Genomic DNA, 6,909 nt, shown 5'->3' on the forward strand with positions numbered 1-6,909 from the left:
CCAAGTGACACTATCTCTGTTATCATGTGGACTATGAATCACATATTAATGGCAGGTACAAGCAATTAGAATAATGAGCTCCCCTTGCACACCTGCAGGGTGATCTCACTGCAGCCTTTCAGTACCTAAAGGTAGCCTATAATCAGGAGGGGAGTCAACTCTTTGAAGGAGTAGATAACAGCAGGACAAGGGGAAAGAGAGAAGATCTCGGTTGGATGTCAGGGGGAAGTTCTTTACAGAGAGAGTGGTGAGGTGCTGGAACAGGCTGCCCAGAGAGGCTTTGGATGCCCCATCCATGGAGGTGTTCAAGGCCAATTTGGGTGGGGCCCTGGGCAGCCTGATTTAGTATTAAATGAGGAGGTTGGTGGCCCTGTATGTGGTGGGGGTGGGTGGAGATTCATGATCCTTGAGGTTCCTTCCAACCCTGGCCATTCTGTGATTTTTGCATAAATCTTCACAGAAATAACAAGATGTAGAGATGTTTGGAAACCTGTCACTGTCCAGAATGGTCCCACTCAGCAAACGTGGACAGGAGTAGTCCCAAACATTGCGTACAAAGGTGTTAATGGATATCCTTCTGCACCATTTATCAGAACAAATAACAGATAAAATGCTCTTTTTGTAAGTGAAGATTGATACAGTCACTGACTCCTTAACTTTAGAAAGCACTCCAGCAGTCCTACAAGCAAAAAGAGTGGGAACAGATCAGCAGGTCCTCAAAGAGTCTCCTTTTTTTCTGGAGTGCCTCAAATACATTTTCTTTAAGACAACAGAGGAAAAGGGCCGTGAGAATTCATCACATAGCATAAATTACTGAAAAATCCGTCTGAAAGTCCCTGTCCAGTACCTTCTGGGGCTGCTCCATGGTCAGAAGCACCCAACTTGCAGAGTACCACACTCCAGAAACTTCATCATCCAACGGGATTAAAAGACACGAAAAACAGGAAGGACAGCCAACTGCTGACGTGCTTTCACTTGTGATTATCATCATTTTCATCCAGTTAATGCAGTCTAAGTCCTTTCAAAATACCAGATAATCTCACAATTAGATCCTTCTTTGTCACTTTTCCCAAGAAGTAAACTCCAAGAAAGATTTAGAAAGCCAGCATTATCTCATGAGAACATTGAGGTGCTGAATTATCAGACTAAGGTTGTATGTGCTTGACCACAGACTGAAAAACAGATAAAATCAAGTCATAAAGTGTGGTGCCATTTTCTTCCTCCCCCCCAGCTGTTACCCTAACCAGTCAAATTTAGAAAAAAAAGAAATCAACAGATAAAATGAGTCACTTTACTGACTTATACTCTTTCTGGGAACTTCAGACACTGTAGTTAATCCTGCTTGCATCTTCTCTGTGAGGACTTCTAACTAAACTCACATGAATACTAAAATTCCAGTGAGGGACTTTACTGTGTGGGTGACAGCACTGGCACAGGCTGCCCAGGGGCTGTGGGCTCTCCTCCTTGGAGATCTTCAGAAGCCACCTGGTCATGGGCACCTGCTCTGGTGTCCCTGTGGCTGGACCAGAAGGACCCAGAGTTCCCTGCTAGCCACAGCTGTGCTTCTGGTGATATGTGAGCTGTTGTATGTTATATAATATGGCTGTTAACTAGTCCAACTTAGTGTAGCTTCTTGAAGGATATAAAACTTTTCCTACTTCATGCAGTCTAAAGATGCCAAGCTATTTTATTAGTTTTCACTTCATACAGCATCTTGGAAAGCAATGAGAGATGGGAGAGAGGGACATTTTGTTTCTGTAGTACAGATTGACTGGCAGACACAGCACAATTAGAAAAACACATATAGCCCTCACAACAGGGTGTTGTCTCAAAGAAAATTCTCATGACCCAGTGAAAGGGGAGGGGTAAGTAAGGGAAGAGAAGGAAGGATATTGTGGAAATTGCATTCTTGGTTTGAATTTTTGTATTTGTTCTTCATTTCTGTGGTTTACCAGCTAGCACAGGATGTGTCCATTTCTTTTATGTTTCCACTTGGAATTTTTTTCTCTATTGTTAACTTCAAGCCACTTGTTCATGAGTAGGAGATATTTTCTAACTTCCAGTTTGCATAACTCCTGGCAAGCATGTGTTCTTGGTTCCCGGGTCAGCTGAAGGACCAAAATAGGCTTTTTCTTTCGGACAGCACTCAGTTTCCACATTGAAAGACAGACTCAATTACGTTAGTCCAACAGACAGAACAGTTAGAGAGGCGCCAGTTCTTTGCCAGTGTATTTTGGGTTGCTACCCTTTTCTTAGGTGTTGCTCTACTTCTAGAGCCTCCACATGCAAGTTCTCTTGTCAGTTACGCAATAGAAGACATGAGTTTGAACTCATCCTTTATACCAATGATTCAACTTATGTTCTGACAAAATTGAAATATTTGATATTTTTGTATCAGATTTAAAGAGAAATGTGCACAGACTACTTTGGCCCAACAATTTTTTTTTAAGAGTTGAATGGAGAATACTTTCAAGTATGTTCTTCAGTTCTGACATGACTAAGTAAACTTCCCTCAGTGGGAAGCCCTCTTGACACTTAAGCACACTTACTAAGCCTTTAACTTATAAAACAGTTGTAGAGATGGAGCTGAGTGTGATTCTGACTGTTTTGTTGCCCCAAATGAATGCAATGTTCCCTTTGCCAGCCTCAGTTCTCCAATCAGAAGCAGAAGATCTAAAGTAATTGCAACCAAAATACACTGGGAAAATATCTGCTATGTCAGCCTACATTGTAAGGATTATGGATAAGATTCCCAAAATGTTAAGCTTCTAAATCTGACTTGCAAATAAGTTGTTTCTCAAAACTGCTGAACCTGCAGCCATTCCCATTGAATGTTCAGGCCTGTAAATACATGACTGAGAGGCACAACAGCAGTATCAAAAGGGAAAGGCAGTCACTTAAAAATAACTGGAGCAGTTTGCTTTCATAATATTCAGCTACGCTTCAGTCTATGGTAGAGTTTCAACTGGTAGAGTTGAAATAATTGTTTTACAATCAGCAGAACTGAGCTCACATGCAAAGAATCTATCTGATGTCTCACTGATTGAGGAAATAACATCTAAAACATGCTAAGCTGGTATTTTCACATTTGTTATAGAAATCTGCCCTAAGGGGAAGGCATTGCTAAATACCTTTCTTCTCCTAAATAAATACATCTACAGTAAAGGAAATTTAAAAGAGGTAGACTTCATTAGTGCAAATTATTTACTCTTGGTAGGGGAAATAAAGCATGTCTTACAGAATTCATAAAAACACTAAGAAATTTGTATAGCAAGCATTAAACTGACTTCAAAAAACTGCAAGAGTGAAATAGCATCTCCTTTTTAAGCAATTCAATCTTTAAACTTCAAAATGTTTTAGTGAAAATGCGAAAGAATAGTTGCAAAATTTACCCAGGTTTTTCAAAAGCTTTTATTTCCTTTTTCGTGTCAGGGCTCCAAAGGGAAAGAACGCCCTCTTCTGGTCATAGCAGAAAGTCACAGAAATAATGCCTAGTGCAGCAAATGCTGAGAGAATAACACTCGGAGTGTCCTGCTTGATAACGAGGTGCTCCTCTTCCTATGACTCGAGGGCAGGATTTGCTTCCATCTCTAGAGTTTGGCAATAGAGAACAAGTGTCAGTGAATAAAAAGTAGCAGCACCGCTCCTCATCCTGTGACAGCATTCCTGTTTCCGTGATGTTACATTATCAACAAATGAAAATAAATACTGAGAGCCTCATAGCATCTTCATGAATTTGGGAAATCACCTTCTTTTGTGCACAGCCTTGAATTCAAGTTGTATTCAAGTAAATTTTACTTTCTGAACTCCTACTATTGGTATAAGGAAAATGTCAGTAACTTATAACAACACACTTTAGTAAAGACCTAAACTTTGCTGTGGTCTTGGGCTTATGTTTTCTTTTCTACCCTACCTGGTCAAACTGTTGAAAGGAATTAATGTCACCACTTCTGAAAACAACTCCATAACCATTCCTGTAATAACAGATTTTCCAGGTGCCATGTGCTAGCTCAGTAATGTAGATATCCTCTCTGGGTATTTGGCTCAACACCCTCTTAGCTTTATAAGTTGTCTGGAGTCTGGCTTTCTGGTTAGCATAATTATGCTCTTTATTTATTTTACTTGCCAAATAGAATCAAAGCTACTACTTCCTAGCTGCTTGTATTTTGTAGGTGATAGGCTAGCCACAGGCTGCCTTTTTTTTTTTTTTTGCATAGAGATTACAAAGATACACTATGAAAAGCTGAAATTGAAGTATTACAGCATCTTGGAATTTTATCGCATGTTGTGGAATGGGAATGAGTGGTGAAAAGGCTTGAACAGTTTGTTGGCCAAGCTTACATGCTGCTGCTCCAGGATATAAGCTGTAGATTCTTTCATAACATCACAAAGATTAGTTCTTTGCAAATATGCTCTGATTCATAATATTTGCCCCCCTCCAGCACTACTGTATGAGTTAGAGAAATTTCTGCCTTGTACAGACAAGTTGTTTTATTGTACATTAACATACTGCTGTTGCATTGTAGCACAGTGTTATTATACAGGAAACTGTACAATTTCCTTCATAGACATGAGTAGTTACTGGAACAAGATCTTCCTGTCAAAACCACCATTAAAGGATTCTTAAACAATTCAGCATCAATAAATTAGACTGTCTTTCTATTTAAAGACTTGCTTTAAAGATGACATAACATTCCTCCACCTAAAGACTTGCTTTAAAGTGATCATTTTTTGTATAGATTATGCTTAATAAGCCTAAAGTAAACTAAATCTCATCTATTGCAAATACGTATCTACTCACATCGTTGCTGCTGGCAAGCATATAGTGAAGGCACAATCATTTCTATCTTTCTTTCCTGGAGCAGCAGCACATAAGCTTGGCCAACAAACTGTCAGCAAGAAGGTTACTGAGTACACTGTTCTAAATTTTGAGCTGAAATACTTAAATGTGGCATTCAGCTCATGCTTTAAAAGCAAAGCAGGCAAATACATGCACAGACACATAACTCAGTCCCCTATGCTACACTTTGAGTTATACAGTAGCTGCAATTCTGAGTGCATCTCAAAGTGTGAGGCACATAAATTTTGAGTGTTTTCTTTTTAAACACGTATCCTCTTATTTTCTTTCCTCTATACTGTGTGAGCAACTTCTACTACACTTGGCATAAATAACTGATCATTTATAAAATATTGATACAGCTGTTTGCTTCCTTACTTCCAATTATTTTCACTGGAGTAGACTGGAGACTGGGTGGAGAGATACCTCAAAGAGGAAGAAACAGAGCTCTGGTGGGCAGAGGTATCTGAAGAACTATAGGAAGATTTGTGGAGGGAAATCATAGAATCATCAAGATTAGAAAAGACCTCCAAGATCACCTGGTCCAATTGATGGTCCAACCATCCACCTATCACCAGTATTTCCCCACTAAGCCATGTTCCTTAGTACAACATCTACAGTTTCCTTGTACACTTCCAGGAACATGACTCAGCCACCTCCTGTGCAGTCTGTTCCAGCATGCAGCTACCCTTTCAGAGAAGAAATTTTTCCTAAGATCCAAACTGAATCTCCACTGGAGCAACTTGAAGCCATTCCCTCTAGTCCTATTGCTAGTTACGCAGGAGAAGGGGCTTATCCTTCCTTGTCACCACCTCCCTTCAGTCAGTTGTAGAGAGCAATGAGGTCTCCCCTGAGCCTCCTCTCCTCCAGACTGAACAATCCCAGCTCCCTCAGTTGCTCCTCATAAGGCCTGTGCTCCAGACCCCTCACCAGCTTCATTGCTCTTCTCTGGGCGCAGTCCAGGGCATCAATATCTTTCTCACAGTGAGGGGCTCAAAACTGAACACAGCACTTGAGGTGTGGGCCTCGCCAGTGCTGAGTACAGAGGTATGATCACTTCCCTGCTGAAAGCACTGAGACAGATACATCAGAAGGGTTAGCAGGGGAGTGTTTGGGAAACTGATAGGATGTATGAGGGGGGCTGGATTTACCAGGATACACCAGGGTGCCCTCAGAGGGGACAGCAGGAGCAACAAAGCAGTGCCTGCAGAGGGATTTGGGTAGGAAGCAGCGAGGTGCCCTAGAGGTGTCAGCAGGGAGTGATGGAGCAAATAAAGGTGGGGGCAAGGTGTGGTTTTGGTGGGAATTACTGAGGGATCTCAGTGCCAAAATGCTGCATGGTCCAGCCTGAGCTACTCAGAGATGACACCACCAGCATGTCAGTGAGAAATGCAGAAGTATCTTCAAGAAGGTTGAGGGCACTGCCTGGACAAGCTGGGACACCTAGGAGGCCCAGCTCCTGTATTCAGGAGGAAGCACGGAGATACCTGAGGATAGGTGGCCAGCACAAGCACTTTGTTGGGTGACCCCTGAGGCTATACATGAAGAGCAGAGCCACTTGGTGGTTGCAGCTGTGATGGTACCCTGTAGGAGATCAGCCAGCACAGTGGGAATGGCTGAGGGGCCACAGGCCAGGCAGCCATAGCACTCTGGGAGGAAATACATGGTGTTCTGAAGAAAGGTAGCGCTGTTATTTTAGGGGAAACTGTTGCTGGGTCACAAATCTGTGCCTGCAGGCAGACACAAGCAAGGACAAGCCTTGCAGAGGGCAAAAGTCAGGGCTTGCTGGCTGTTACCAAGTTAACCAGGGCTGTGCCTGAGGGCCTCACATCATTTGTCAGCCCTCTGCACCCCTCATACTTTTGGGGAGAGGAGGGCAGTGCTTCAGCTAAAAATGTGTATGCTTATTCTGTTTTTGTGGAAGAAAAAACTGCTTTCAAATAAACGTAGCCGCATAGCCACAGCAGGGGCAGTTGTAACTATAGCAAACAAACTTATACCCTGTCTCTCATCAACAACTTCTTCCTTCCTTAGAGTTGTTCTTCCCCTAACTTAGTCTGCTGATACTCTTA

Source organism: Meleagris gallopavo, chromosome 4 (assembly GCF_905368555.1).
Source record: "Meleagris gallopavo chromosome 4, MGAL_WU_HG_1.1, whole genome shotgun sequence".
NCBI lineage: Eukaryota > Metazoa > Chordata > Aves > Galliformes > Phasianidae > Meleagris > Meleagris gallopavo.